General features: G+C 48.1%; 1 protein-coding gene across 6 annotated transcripts in view; it reads right to left on the reverse strand.

Annotated features, from left to right (window-relative positions):
* Positions 1-8,597, reverse strand: part of LPP (LIM domain containing preferred translocation partner in lipoma) — a 644,971-nt gene extending 636,374 nt beyond the window's left edge. For 5 of the 6 annotated variants that reach the window (XM_032359809.1, XM_032359818.1, XM_032359824.1 and 2 more), the window contains exon 1: positions 8,418-8,597. The gene's annotated coding sequence lies outside the window, so the exon portion shown is untranslated. Of the gene's footprint in view, positions 1-8,227; positions 8,330-8,417 lie in introns of those variants that run through there. The other variant, XM_032359792.1, reaches the window with a different exon arrangement.
* Positions 8,598-16,181: the final 7,584 nt, after the last annotated feature.

Below are 16,181 nucleotides of genomic sequence, written 5' to 3' on the forward strand. Positions count from 1 at the left end.
ACTGACCTACGCCTCAAAAGGTTCCCACACAAGCTTCGGAGAAAGGACTAGAAGCACCCCTCCATACCAGCCTACCATTTTAACCACAGGGGCTTTGAAGTGAGGCCACGACACAAGCAATTACTGTGACAGAGGCCAACCCTGCAGGGCTGCGAGGCACAGACACCACACGAACAAATCCCATGAAAGAGTGGGACAGTTACAACAAGAGAAGAAGGACCACTGCTTAGCCTGGAAGCACCATGGCTGTCGGTGGCAACCAGCCCACTTCGCAGGGTGCCCTGTTCTCCACAGCGATGCCCCCATCGAAAAGAAGTCGGAAAATGAGGAAGTCAGCGCATGCGACCACCCCTGGGAGCACCCTCCAGTAGGCGGTGCAGCTACCATTCGAACGTGGGAACAGCTGTCTGGGTCTACTCTACCTCCACCGGGAGGGCAAGGGACCTTCACCGTGTGCCAGACCCCATGCTCGGCCCAGAAACTGCCCCAACACCCATTGCATTACAGTTCCTAAAGCACTGTTAGGGAAATTCCTCTGGTTCTCACAAACGTACTGTGGTATTTGAAGGTAACTGAAACTCAGGGATGTTCCAGAACTGGCTTAAGACCACAGCACCAGTGGGGGGCTCAAACACAGGTCTCTGCTCTTCATACTCCAGAAAGTTTGGCGATGGTACTGCCAAAAGATAGCCCAGACCTTCAGGGTTTGGGGTCTCCAACCTGATTCTCATTTGCCTTCCAGAATTACACACACAGGCAGCGAACAGTAATGAGCACACAGTGAAATACTACTAACAGTCTCTTGTCTGTGTATAGGGCCTGCTAAGGAAGGACTCGCCTATCAATGTCAATTTCTCATGCTTACCTGTGAAAGCCAAGGAGCAGGACCAGAGCTTTGGAGATGGGAGTCTGATCTCATTCTGCCAGATAAAATGGAGCACCCCATCGAAAGGTGCTTCACCCCAGCTCTTTCCCACACTCTATAGATATGACTAATCCTGCTAACCCACCTCTCGGATTGCAGTTGGGAGCTCTAAGTGATTGGAAAATGCACCGGCCCCATAAAAAGTGCTACAAAGGCAATGCAATTCTAATGGGCTCTGTGAGACGGGTTGTGAAGGGTGGGTTTAACAGAGAAGGAAAAAACAAGAGAATCTACCCTGTAATGGACCCAATACTGGCAGCCCCAAAACCTTTATGCAAACAAAAATAACGAAAATTGAAAGGGGATGACTAGGGGTGGGGCTGAGGGGCTCTCACAGGCAAGGAGCCTTAAAGTGATCCTGCAGTCAGAACCTTGATTCTTTAAAAAAAAAAAAAAAAGAAGAAGAAAGAAAGAAAAGAAAAAGGCATAAGTGGCAGTAAAAGAAATCAATCCCCAACCTCACACAGACTCAAACTGAATCCTCTTGATCACTTTGTTTCAAACTGCAAAGTACAAGGTTCAAGCCCAGTAACAGCGATCTCGAAGTTATATTCCCTCCCAAATCCTCCAAAGCAAAGCCCTGGAGGTGGGGGATGGGGGAATGGGAGGTGGTGGGGGTTGGGGGTGGGAGGGGGGAGGTTGGACAGAGAACGAATGTGTCAGGCCAGGCTCAGCAGAATCAGAGGTAAAACACCTCTGAAATAAAACAAAACTTATAAAAATACAACAAAACAAAATAAAACCAAAAAATCTCCACCTTTGAAAGAGATCTGGCCTGGCCTGGGAGTACGGGCTGTGGCCCAACTCCAGCTCAGTGGACAAGGATGTGACAAAGCAGTGTGTCCCTTTCCCAGGGCCTCGGCTTCCTCACCTGTCCAAAGAGGGATCCAGTCGCTCTAGCCATGAGGGCCCAGCCCACACTTCTCAGGCAGGAACTGGCTGCCTGCTCAAAGCTTCTTCCACTGCCCATACACTTTGGTCACATAAAAGTATTTTCCAGCCAAGGCTGATAACCTGGCAAATATTTCCAAGGACAAGAGTAGGAACTTAGCTGCCTGATCTGCTTCTAACAGCAAATAGCTCCTGGAACCCATCTGTCCCTCCCTTCTCTGCCAGGCTGGCGCAGGCCCCCTATCACCCACCCTGGAACGGACCAGTCGTCCCCTAAAGGGGCTCCCTTCCTTTGCACCTGACCTGCTACCACTCTGCTCTCTGAAGCACAGACCCACCAAAACCCTTCTTTGCTTGGTAAGTAACAAAAGCCCCACTGTCCCCCCACTAAGAATGCCATCATCCTCAGTCCTCCTGCCAGCCCTTTCCCGCCTAACCCTCTTGAGCCAGCCCCATCTTTCACCATAAGCTCTGCACACATACTGCCATTCACCAAACACTTTAAGCCCTCGGGACAATATGTAGATCTCAAGGTCCATCTATCTGGAAAACTCTACCATCTCTGTCCACCATATGCACTCCTACTCACTCTTCAAAACCCCAACCCAATGTCTTCTCCATGAGCATTGTCCTGTTCTTCCAGGTGGTGGGTCACTCCTTTCTTAGGGCTCCCATCAGCCCTGTGTGCATCGCTCTAGTAGGGCCTTCCTTACCTTGGTCTATTTTAGTCTCTCTCCTACACTGCAATAAAGAGATGCAGAGACCCAGTCTCGGTTCTCTTTGTCAGCCAGTACCCAGCATTTCTGTCTGGCACACGTTAATGTCACCGCACCCCTGGGATGCACTGAACACAAGAGACTGAGGTGTATGTGAGCACCCATACATGGGGGGGACAAGGGGGCAAGGAGTCTACGAATAGCTTCATGGCACAAGGTGGGCTTGGGCCTTAAATTTAAAAGGCCATAGGTTGGGGCCCCTGGGTAGCTCAGTGGGTTAAGCCTCTGCCTTTCACCCAGGTCATGATCTCAGGGTCCTGGGATCGAGCCCCGCATTGGGCTCTCTGCTCAGCGGGGAGTCTGCCCCCTGCCCCCGCCTGCCTCTCTGCCCACTTGTGATCTCTCTTTCTGTCAAATAAATAAATAAAATCTTTTTAAACAAATAAATAAATAATAAAGGGCCATAGGTTTATAACAGGTAGAGACTCTGGCCAGCCTGGAACTCCAGGCAGAGAGAACGGCACAGGCAAATGCACGGATTGAGAAAACGAAGGAAGGTTCAAAGGCTGTACACCTGGCTATGGAAGGAAAAGCGAAAGAGCAGCTGGAAATGCACTCAGCCTTTAGATGGCATGCTGAGAGACCCCCCTCCCCTGCTGATGGGCCCTAGTCTTCACCCTGACAGTGAGACTACCCAGTGCCAATGAAGCCTGGGCAGGCCACAGCCTAGCTGGTCCGCCATCCAGTCCTGGGTCTCCAAGGGCCCAAGCTTCCAAGTGAATCAAAGTCCCTCTCCCCCCATTACTGCTCCTGTGTGGTTGCAGTGAATTACATCAATCCCTTTCTTCATCAAACCAGTGCTTCCCAAGTGCCTACCATGTGACAGGCACTCTTCTGGGCCTGGGGATATGGCCATTAACAAAGCAGGCATTTCTGCAATCCTCTGGAAGCTTATTTTAAAGTGGAGGGGGGACAAAGATTAGCAAATATATAAAGTCAGGTCGTGACAGGTGCCTCTATTGTGTCAGTAAATGCTGTTCATTCACCGAACAAATCGTTCTGAACATCTTCAGAGCACCAGGGACCAAGAGAGATTCAAAGATGAGATAGGTAAGGTCCTGTTTACTTTGCTGAGTGCCATTCCTAGAGTCTGTTTCCTCACCTGAAAATGTCTTTATCTCTGAGTCAGTGAAATGCAAACGATTCACCTGAGGCAGGTGGGCCACAGGAAGAACCTGAGTGCTGAGCCAGAAAGCCTTCTTGCAGGAAGGAGTGTGCGTGGCCAGAGGAAGGGCAGGCAGGATCCAACAGTAGCTTATTCAGCTCAAGTTCAGAGGACACCGAGCATTACAGGAGGAGCCACAGGTCAAGGGCAAGGACAGGGATCAAGACCCTCCCTCATTTCCCTACTTGAGTGATCTTATTGCCCCAACTGCCTTTCTCTATACATCAAAGCCTTATAACTATAGAGGGCCGAGGAGGGAAGATGTGGGGGAAGGTGCAGATGGTTTGCCAGAGAGGCTCTGTTCTGTCTTCTGTCTGGCTAGGTTTGAGCAGAGAAGACACCCAGTGGGTAGAGGGAGTGGTAGTATCTTGAGAGAGAAGGGGCTGGGCAGCAACATGCAGAAGTAAGTAGTTTGTTCTGGTACTCAAACCTTCAACTCTGATCCCACCCAGCCCCGTGCCTATGAACTGAAATAAATTCCAAGGAAGAACACTGAAAAACACCACTGACGTGATGTTTTTTTAATCCATTCTGTGGATACAGAGAACAGTGAAGAAGCTATAGATCAGGAGAAGGCTGGACACTTAGCCATGTCACTAGTAGTTGTGTGACTTTACTTAACCAAAAACTGATCTTCTCATCTGCAAAATAAGACCAAAAATCATAAAGGCTCCTTTAATCAACCAGTATGAGAGTTACATAAGCGCCCGGGAAGCACTCAGAAAACTGTCAAAATTATTGTTATATTATTACTACTGTTATTAAGAAAAAATGATAAAAAGAGAAACGTCCACCTGTTGCCAGGCATGAATCCCATTAAGTCTCCTGCCACTCACCCACCCTATTCACAGACAGTGAGGAGCAGTGAAGTCCTCGTCAGTATGTTAGTATTCTGTCTCATTTCTGTGACCCGCAAAAAACACACCAGCCATTCACACCACACATCCAGGAAGTGTGGACCAGGTTCCCGTTAACACACTTCCGTTCCTTTGCCTACCTCTAGCTCATACAGACCTTCGAGCCCCCAGATTTCCATCCAAAGAGCAGGTTCCCACCTACCTGCAACACAGCTTTACCTCCTCCCTCCTCACCTGGGTTTCTTCCAGCAAAGTGCAACCTTCCAACGCCATGTTCCAGGAAAAGTCCCCACCAACACCCACCCACCAATATACACACTGCGCTAGGACTCCTATTACTGACCAGGGTCAAAGTTTCAGGTTCATTCAAATAGTTACTAAATGCATTACTGTGCTTCCTGTGTTACCATCCAAATACCTAATTCCAGGGACTCTTCTGGAACCCCCAGCGCATTCTCAAGTCAATCTCTAGAGAAGCAAGTACTGACCCTTTAGCCTATAAGATAAATTTGAATCTACTTTGCAAATTAAATTTAAATTTAAATCTCTATTTCCCACAGCCCCCTTCACACTGCTTGTTCCAAACACAGCCTCATGCGTAAACCTTCCCTATGGCAGCGTATGCCTAACACACACACACACACACACACACACACGCACCCGTATCTTACCTGTCCTTCCTTCACATAGGCAAGTCCCACTCAGCCCTAAAGATTCCCTTCAGACACCACTCCCTCTGTGATTGTTCGCCTGAAGTCTACCCTCCTCAGTGCAGAACAGCCAAAACATAGCCTTATAATAGCATACAGACACATACACACACACACGTGCGCACATGCGTGTGCACACACACACATACACACATACTTGTGCTCCTCAAGGAGGACAGGGACGGTGTCCCCTTATCTTTGTACTCCCAGGGCCACCCAATTGCAAAACTTGTGCACCTCACACACTGCTTTTCTCCTTTCTGTGTACAGATTAGCTGTATGTTCCAACCCCTGCTTTTACCAGGTCACAAGGCATCTTCTGTCTTGACCAAAAACCCATCATTATCCCAGCATCTTAAGCCATAGCTCTGAAATCAAATCCAACCGGACTCTTCCCTGTTCCCAGTTAACCGGTGCCAGGCTTACAGTGAAGTAAAGTCACATATTAACACCAAGATCAAAGTTCTAGGCTGTAATTTTGAGCACATCTCTAATTAGCACTGTGACCTTGGGCAAAGGTTCACATGCTGATGACAGTATCATCAGGCCCAATTCTCAGGGGACTGTTTGATATCCAAATGGGACTATCTGATGGGAAACTGTTTCCTCAAGTGCAGAGCCCTGCACATCCATAAAGGGTATAATGAACAAACTTTATCAAATCTAACCATCAACTGTTAAGATGTACCATTATCAACTTAGAATGAAAAACTGCTCAGCCATGACATATCTGTGATTATAAGAGAACCCAATTTCAGTCATACTAAAATGTGAAGTGTGTTTTAGAATTGATGAAATAAAATTTATTTGTCTCAGTAAAATATAGAAACCTGCTACAAATTTTTCATATTTGCCAACGGCCCATAATAGGTACTTGGTAATATATGCCAAGTAAATGAATGAACGAACACCCACTGAGAATACTCTTAGGCCAAATTATTGCCTCTTTGGCTGGAACTGGGCAGCAGGAGGCCTCCCCATGCCAGTTCCTCCACCTCTCAATCATGTCCCAGCCTGATCAAAACCCTCAAAAGAGGACTTCAAGTCATATCCAAACCCCCCTCATAATGAAGGCTCCTCTCTACCAATCACTGCCTAGAACTGCCTACCTTCCCAAAACAGTGACTTCTCCACCAGAATATGTCACCACAGAGTCCTACTCAGTCCCAGCCATAGTGAACAGCTCAGCAACTCAGCTTCTCCTCCCTCCAACCATCCCCAAAGCCAACTCGAGGCCCACCCACTGCTTACAAGGAGCTGGAGCCTGGGTGAATGCATGATCGAAAGGGCCCAGGCCTGGATCCTCAACCAGACAGCTAACCCCAACTACTCATCTCCCGTCTAGAGTCCACATTCTAAATTCTAAAAGCCCGGTGTTATGGATGGGGGGCTGCCTTGCAAAGATGAAATGCAAGATACACTCTCTTCCTTTTAACTGACGCCTGGAGCAGACAGGAACCAGGAAGGAAGGCAGGCAGGCAGGCAGGCTGGTTGTGGAGTGGAGAACCCTATTTCAAGTTCTAGGCCCCCTACCATCCACCATTACTCACTGTAGGCTCCAAAACTAGCCCCCACCTCCTATGGGCCTCTACGTTTGTTTTCCTACCTGTAAGAGTGAGGGACAGTAAGGAATTGGGGGTGGGGAGCAGTTAGCTGCTTTCCCTCCTACTGTTAGGACACTTTCTGAAAATGCACAAGTGCTGGGAAAGGTAAGCCAGTCACTAACACCTTAGTGAGAATGAGTTTCATTGGGAGACAATTTAGAAAAGGGTATTGGAAACAAAGTTAAGTGAGTATGGTACTAGGAAAGTAGCTCAGGGATGACCCTACATTTTCGCATTCTGGGTTGAAGGCAGGAAGGCAGTGAATTCCTGGGAGGGGAAGGGAAACCAGAGAGCCCTTTCAGTTCCCAGAGTACTCCTTAGTCCCAAAGGCGTCGCTCTGTAGAGTACTCAGGCACAATTCCACTCTATCTCATCTCATGCACCCCCTCCATCCAACCCTAAGCCCCCAACAATCACATTTAGAATTTCGTCTCCACTCTCCGCATTTTATTTAGCCTTCTCTGCTCTGCATTCCCCACCCCCACCCCTGCACCAATGGCCTTCCTGTCCCTGGCCGGCTTCAGGAAACCCCCTATTCTTCAAAGCCTTGACCAAGCGCGGCCCCTCCAAATGGGAAAATCAAACTCCCTTCCTTAAGCGCCTGAACTTTACCCATGCCTACCCCCTCCCCGCCCCACCCCTCGCCGCACTCTGCACTTTATCTCCGGTCGGCTTGGGCGCCACGGTTGACGGTGCGCTCCCTGAGGGAAGGGACCGGGCCCCAACACCCTCTCTGAGCTCGCACACCCAGCACAGAACGTGGCACACAGTGGGTGCTGGAGAAATGCTTGGAGAAAAAGAACCAGGAGTTGGGAACCATCTATGTCAGCTTGGCTCGGCCTCCCTGAGAGTGACTCCGGGGAGGCCCTCCTTCTCCCTGGGCCTCAACTGAGCCGACTGTAAAATGGGGGGACTCGAATTACTAGGTTCCTAGGCCCTTTCCGCTGTGACAACTGAGATTCCGCGAAAGCTCCAAGCTGCTGGGTGTGGCCCCGCCCCCTGGACGCCCTGAATAGCCCGGGCAGGGGGCGCTCAGGGAAGGGCGCCAACCCCGCCCAGCCCCAGGTCGGCGCTTCCCGAAAACTCGGGGTCCCCCTCCCCCATGCGTGCACCCCGTGATTGCGCCGCGGCCGGCACTTCCGCACCGCGGGCCCTGGGGCCGGGGCTGGGCGCGCGCTCCGCGCCCTGCGCCCCGCGCTCCTGCCTCCCCCGAGCGCTTGCGCCCGGGGAGGGCCGGGGGTTCCCGAGGCGCCCGCGAGCGGAGGGTGGGGGGGAAGGAAGGAGGATTTGCAACAATACCTCGGGGAGGAGGCAGCCGGGGCAGCGGCGGCGGCGGCGGCGGCGGCGGCGGCTGGAGGCGGAGGCAGAGGCGAAGGAGGAGGTGCCCGGGCACTCCCCCTCCCATTGTCCCCGGCCCCGGACAGGCCCGGCCCCGCGCCCCGCACCATGCCCCGCGCCCCGCGCCCTGGGCCGTGCAGCCAGCCCTTACCTTGCAGCGCTCGGCTCTCCCCTGCTCGCTAACGCTACTTATCCCGGGAAAGCTCGCGCGGGTCCGGGAGCGGACCCACAGACAAAAAGTGAAACTTCGGCAGGGCTGGAGCGGCTGCTGGTTGGTGCCTTTCCCCCTCCTTCCTCCCCACCGTCCCCACCCCCTCCCCTCGGGCTCCCGTGCGGTGCCCTGAGAGCTGGAGGCTGACGTCAGGGGCCTGAATTCCTGACTTTGCCTGCACGCATTTGTCCATGTAAGGTATGGGAAAGCGTGTGCCCGCGGGGCCGCCGCGCTGCGCTCGCCTGGCGGGGGAGGGGGCGCCCGCTGGGGCTGCGGCTGGGCCAGAAGGTGGGCGCGCGGAGGGCATGTTACTTCCTGGGAGGAAGAGGAGGAGACGCGGGGATGCAGGGAGCTTGCAAAGGAGGAAGGGAATGAGGGAGGTGTGGAGGCTATGCCTGCACTGGAGGAGGAGGAAGCAGACGTAGAAGGAGGAAGCGGTTGAGTGGAGGGGCTGCTGAAAAAATGGGGGGACCGTGTCTACTATGGAAGCGCCAGTTCAGCAGAAGAGATCCTGCCATGGAATTCCCTTCTGAAATCTTGCTCCTGAGCCTCGCCCTGGCGTCCCAGCAACACTCAGAACCTACTGGATGGCAGAGATGGCCAAGACCACTTCACACAGGAGAAAACTGAAGCCTGGGAAGAGAAATGACTCGCCCAGGGTCATACACAACACAGATTCAAGCGCGGGACTGTGATGCTTAGACTCCCAGCCCTGTCCCCCGCTGTCAGGCAGGGTCCTGACTCCCTTCGTCCCACTGAGCCATGAAACAGGCTATGTGTCCCTGGACAATGCGTACCACCCTGTAAGAGTTTCCCAACTTCTCCTGGTCCCGGAGTCAGTTCCTGGAAGTTTCTGATTGACAGCCCCGAGTAGCAGTGACAATGAGTTGCTTCCGGTCAGCTTCCTCTGTCCTGTACTCAGAGGAACCCTGCAGGTTAGCATTTACTTCCCAGCCTTGTCCTGGAAGCCCAGAAAGCTTGCTGTGAGCTTATATCTTCAAAAAAAAAAAAAAAAGTGGGGGAGGGAATCTGTGAACTGGGTGAACTGGTTTGAATAGAGGCAAGCCTGTTCTTGGAAGGTTTGAGTCGGATTTTTTTCCCTCTGACATTTGTAAATAGGAGCAACCATGAAAACCACCATTTACTTTGTTAAGAGGTTGTTATGTTCAGCAGCTAGTGCCTGGAAGGCACTCCAAGGCTGTGGACTTTGTTTCTTTGTGTTTCTGGCCTCCTGGTACATAAAATAACCGTCCCTCACCTCAGCATATCATGAAAGTGCTTTTTCACAGGCTTATTGGGTCTTTGTATTGGGTGGAACAAATTGTAGTCCCTCTTTAGTATCTGAGGATTAAAAAAAACAGGTAAAGTGATTTGCCCCAACACAAAATAAATGACTGAGCTAGCACATGAACTCACCTCCTTTCATCCAGGTCACATGACTAATCCTGCGGTTTGGGGCCAGAGGGGAGGGTTCCACCCTATAAGGAGGCCCTGACTGCCAGCAGACCCTAATTCCCATTCATGGATGTTGAGAGTACCTATTCTTGAAACTTCTGGAACTTGGTTCTTCTTGTATTTGGAGCGATTTTTTTCGACCAAGAATTAAAGAAGTGAATGTAGAAACACAGCATATTGCACTTTCCGTTTCTTGGGCACATTCTTTGTGCAAAGTTTTTTTTAATTTAGATGTTCCTGGGTTCCAATTACTTAATCTCTCTTCCTCTAGATTTCCCATCTACACCTGCAAAAATTAAAAATAGCAGAAATAAGGTAAAGAGTACTCATGCCATGCAATCATGAACTTTTTTTTTTTTTTTTTTTTTGCAACTAATATGGTTTGAAATAGTAAAAAGAGATTTTGTCCTGGGACTTTCAAGAGATCAGATCCCATTACAATACAATTCACTTAGTCTATCTTCAACATTTCAGCAAACCCATATTCTGAACACTAATGTTTAGTACAAGAATACCCTGGTATCACTCAAAGTAAAAATGGGTTCACCCAGTCCCCATCTGATATAGCGGGACTTGACCAGCATTTCTTTTTTTCTTTTCCCTAGTAAGCCACTTATAAAGAATAATAGGGTTCTAATGAGTATTAATAAGATTTAATAAGGTATAATTAGAGTTATTCATTTCCTCCATCATACACATTATAAGAGTGCTGTGTTGGATCCAGAAATGCTGCTAATTACATTGAAACTGTTGTATGGGTGTGTTGGGGAAGATCATTAAGTTTCTTCTGAAATACTGAGGAATTGCTCAGATGGGCATGTTGTTAGCACAAGCATTAGAAGTGAATCAGGAAAGATCATTTCAACTCATGAGGCACTCACCAGGAGTATAAGAAGCAAACTCATCAGGTCAAGGGCATGTGGTGTAGTCATCAGTGCAAACCCAAGTCAAAAGCCTCATTCTCATTTGCTGATCTGGTTTCTTTTGTATTCTCACTTTTCTCAATATGCCCATTAAAACCTGCTGTGTTCAGGGGCTTAAGAAAGCAGGAAACACTGTGCAAATTTGCAGACTCCATGCCAGAGAAATACAGGATTACCCACTCAGAGACTAAAGGAAATACAAGATTTCAGGTGTGGCAGAGGTCATGTGATCTGAGGGTTGCACACTGGTGGTCTGAAGACCTACAAGAGTATTGTCCCTGTTCCAGGGATGGCACACAAAACTTCCAGGAAGGCAGGCTGTGGCTCCACCAATCCCTTCCATCCGCTACAGCCCCTTACCCAAAGGCCTCTGTGTAGCTCCTGGCAGTCTCCTCCCTGTGCGTGGGAGAAGCAAAGCAGTATTCTGAAGATTTTTACATTTTATTTAACCTCGCAAAACCTTTCTAAGGTCAACAGTATTATTTTTCTCTATTTTGCCCTGTGCCCATGAGAAAAGTAAAGCCCAAGGAGGTTATGTAGCTTGCTCTTAACACAGAGCTAGTCCATGGGGAAGCTGAGACACACACACACACACACACACACACACACACACACACACACACACCCGCACCGCTGCCCCCACCCCAAGCCCAGGCAGCCCAGCACTAGCTCCCCCATTGCCCAGTGAACATCTGGTCTCAGTCGCAACACTCCCGTGTGCAGAACTCAATCTCCCACAGCTGACCAAGAGGAATAGATAGGAAGAGGCTATTGGAGATGTGCTAAGGCAAGAGGGGCAAGGAAGATGGAAATGAAACACCAACCCAATATTGCTTCTACCGAGCTTAGTCGCATCAGGCCAAACCCCTTCGTGTGGTGAGCACAGCCTCTGAGCCCCTTCTCTTCCTGTCCTGCCCATGCCATGACCCTGCAGCCAAGCGAGGTCACGTGGTTGTCCACTTAGTACTTGTCCCTGCTCATCTGCCTTTTCAGGGGTTGGTTCTTCCTCATGGGAGTGCCCACCCTTCTCCATCCACCTGGCAACCCTCACCTAACCTCTTCTGATTCCCCAAAAATACCCTCTCCTTTCTGCCCCTACCACCACCTTCAATGGATGCCTTGCCTCCCCAAAAAGGTTCCTGTCATTCTGCTTATCCTCAGTCCATGTGGCTCTGGATTTTGTCAATGGTCACCTTGTCTTTCTCTGCTATTGGACTGAGGCTAATTTGGCTCTGAGTCCTTAACACAGTCCCTGCCTTGATCATTGCACACATCCAACTAATTTGCCCCCTTCCTCCCCACCTCTCCCCACCCCTGTCTTCCTTCTTCTTCCTGGTCAGGGGAAAAAAAAAAAAAAAAAAAAAAAAGATTATGGAGGAGGTATAGGATATATGTGTTTAAGTAAAATCAGACATCTCCCTCGAGATGAGACCTAAATGTCAGCAGACCAGAGAAAGGGAGAGCAAGAGTAACAGGAGCATGACCATTTGGAAGTAGAACCAGGATTGGCAAGGGAGGGAGAGGAGAGGAAGGGTAGTTGTCCTTTCTTGCCCTCAAGTTACTGTGTAACCTCATAGCAAGTCACTTTCTCTCTGGCCTCAAGTTCTATATCCACACAATAGGTTCTTAGATTTGATATTCTCGTACATTCTCCCAGCTCTTCAGTTCAATGCCATGCTCAACCTACTGACCAAATTCATGTTCTCAAAGGGTAGTAGCAAGCCACATTGTCCTCTGAAACTTTTCAGTTTCACGAAATCAACTGCATTAACTCCAAACTCTTCAGCTGTACCCTCTTGGTTCTGTGATCAAGCCCTAATGGGGTCCTTTCCACAGACCACACTTCCAGCCCCCTACTATCATCATCACATACACACACACACACACGCACACACACAAACACGTGCACACACTTGGCACACAGAGCTTCCAACACTCTTTGCTTTCAACTTTTTCCGCATTTAATTTCCTCCTCCTAAAATACTTTCCTGGGCCCATTTCCACAAATGCAGATTTTACCTGTCCTGCCAGCTCCCTTTTAAGCAATCTTCTCCCTGTTTCTCCTTCCCTCCAAGCCTTCTCCATTGATATGAAAGTAATCACACTATCTTCTAGAAAATGTACATACTTGATTGTTCCCATTGCATTGTAAATTTTTTTTTTAGGTGTGTTTGATTGCTTCTTCTCAAACATAAAACCCTTTGCAGTAGACTTCCTATGTTGTTCATTTCTCCTCCCCAGCAACCAGGGCAGAACTTGGGACTTAGGACCAAATGCTATCTGGCGAGCAAATGAGCCTTCATCTTGGGTAGAAAAGCAGCACAATTGGTACCTTTCCTCTGGAAGATTAGTCATCTTATCCTAGACCATGACTCTGGGCAGGGAGGGGCTGGGAGGGATGAGGGGGAAGGAAAGGATGATTTCTCATGTATTACAGTGTGCCCTGGTGTGCACAGATCTAGGCCTTCCCACATTTAACATGTATAAGTTTTTGTAAATTGGACAAGGATAGAGTTCTACTATAGCAGTAGATGCAGAATTAAAACATTGGTTATTTTGCCGCTTCGTATCCCATAAATTCTTAAAAGAACGCCCAAGTTTACCTTTTTCTAGGAAAAACTAAGCACAAGTGGTAGTTTTAATTTTGGATATACCTGCTCTATAATTGAACTTCATTCTCTTTCTAAGCCTGTTGTACACAGTGCATGATGCAAACATGACCTCTGGCCAGGACAGATAAGCATCAGCCTTTGTAAAGAGAGGAAAACTTGAGGTAGTAAACAGTAGTGGTAGGCTTTTCATAAATGCAGCATTGAACATAATGAAGCCATTTACAAAAGGTTTGTTTACTCTGTTCTTCACACCTCCTTGTACAATGGGAAAAAATGATCTCCATGTAAAAAAAAAAAAAAGGAATACATCATCAGACTTCCTAAATGGATATTTCTCCCTGTTTTGAATAGAAGGTCTTTTCTTGAGGGAAAATGGTGTCACAAAGCCTACTGGCTTAAAGGAATCAAGCAAATATGAACACACAGTGACTTGTATCCACCCCTGGGTTTCTGCACAATTATACCCAGTGTTCAAACCTGCCTTTCAGCCAGTAGCTATAAAGTCATCAATAGTTGCACTTTGCCAGATCACAGGACCACATTTTATTAATGTATTTAGCCTATCCCAACGCAGGCCCTTGCACAAACCTGCTGGCTCCTGACCCTCAGGTAAACCAGAACATACAAGAGTTGGGACAATGCCTGGAAGTCAATGAGGTCAGAGGTCAGCAGTTTGGTCTGACTGTGGCCTATCTGTGGTGGCAGAAATGCTGATGGATGGAGGGTTAGGGCCTCTCTGGTCCGTTATCAGTGAAAGTTTTAGAGACTTCAGGACACAAAGGGAGATGGTTTACAAGGGTCTACTCTGCCCTACTAGCTGTTTTAGGCCTAGGAATTCAGTGTTGAGAAAAATGGACACAACACCTATCCTACATAATAACACAAAGACAATATGTCATACCAGTTCCAGAGGAAAGGGTCAGAGAGGTAGCATGGGGGAAGTGGACTTCCCAATGGACCACTGGATGGTCTGGACCTGATACTTCAGCTGACAGCCTCCCAATGGGACAGGCAACAGTGAGCTTGGGGCTAGACCCCAGGGCTTGTTGGTGGAACATTTTTGTCTTCACAACAGTAGCAAGGAGGTAAAGGATGCTGTCTAAATGTTCAGTCCCTGTGGTCTTGGTCTTTATGGCCTCACTGATGCATAGAACCCTGTGTGGAATTATCTGACTGCTGGTTCTTTATGATCTGGGCATCCAAGGATAGGCCTTAAGATGTACTTTGCCTCATTCCTAGCTGCAATACACATCCTCACACACTTCTGGAAAATCACAGCAGATATCAGGGTGGAAGAGAGCATCTCTGACCCACAACAGGGATTTGATTGGGTTTATATTTTCAAGTACAGTTTTAGGTGAATGAAAAGAGTTTATATTTTGACAGCTTAGTTAAGGTATAATTTATATGCTATAAGATTCACTCATTTTAAGTATACATGATTTTTAATAAATTTATGGAATTAGGGGCACCTGGGTGGCTCAGTGGGTTAAAGCCTCTGCCTTTGTCTCAGGTCATGATCCCAGGGTCCTGGGATCGAGCCCCGCATCAAGCTCTCTGCTCAGCAGGGAGCCTGCTTCCTCCTCTCTCTCTGCCTACTTCTCTGCCTAGTTGTGATCTCCGTGTCTCAAATAAATAAATAAAATCTTTTTAAAAAATTATGGAATTATATAATCATTACTGCATTCTAACATTAGAACAGTGCCATCATCCCAAAAAGAAAACCTTGTACCCAATTATAGTCATTCCCATTCTCATCTGCAACCCTAGGCAACCCCTAATCTACTTTCTGTCTCTAAAGATTTGCATATTCTGGATATTTCATGTGAATGGAATCATGCAATGTGTCAGCTTTTGCATATGGCTTCTTTTACCTACACATAGTGTTTTCAAGATTCATCTATGTTGTAGCATGTATTAACACTTCGTTATTTTTATAGCCAAATAATATTCCACTGGATGGATAGACCATATTCTCTTTATCCCTTCACAAATTGCTGAACATTTGGGTTTTATCTACTTTGAGAACATTATGGATGATGTTGTTATGAACATTTCATGTACAACTCTTTGTGTGGACATAGATTTTCACTTCTATTGGGTACATTGTATTTTTTAAAAAAATTTTTAAATTTATTTTCAGCGTAACAGTATTCATTGTTTTTGTACCACACCCAGTGCTCCATGCAATCTGTGCCCTCTCCAATACCCACCACCTGGTTCCCCCAACTTCCCACCCCACCGCCCCTTCAAAACCCTCAGATTGTTTTTCAGAGTCCATAGTCTCTCATGGTTCACCTCAACTCCCAATTTCCCTCAACTCCCTTCTCCTCTCTAACTCCCCTTGTCCTCCATGCTATTTGTTATGCTCCACAAATAAGTGAGACCATATGATAATTGACTCTCTCTGCTTGACTTATTTCACTCAGCATAATCTCTTCCAGTCCCATCCATGTTGCTACAAAAGTTGGGTATTCATCCTTTCTGATGGAGGCCTAATACTCCATAGTGTATATGGACCACATCTTCCTTATCCATTCGTCCGTTGAAGGACATCTTGATTCTTTCCACAGTTCGGCGACCGTGGCCATTGCTGCTATAAACATTGGGGTACAGATGGCCCTTCTTTTCACTACATCTGTATCTTGGGTACACTGTATTTTAAAGTGGAAAAGAAAGTACGGATGTATAAAAAAGAGTCTGAAAGATTACGA

The sequence above is a fragment of the Mustela erminea genome, chromosome 1 (assembly GCF_009829155.1).
Source record: "Mustela erminea isolate mMusErm1 chromosome 1, mMusErm1.Pri, whole genome shotgun sequence".
Taxonomy (NCBI): domain Eukaryota; kingdom Metazoa; phylum Chordata; class Mammalia; order Carnivora; family Mustelidae; genus Mustela; species Mustela erminea.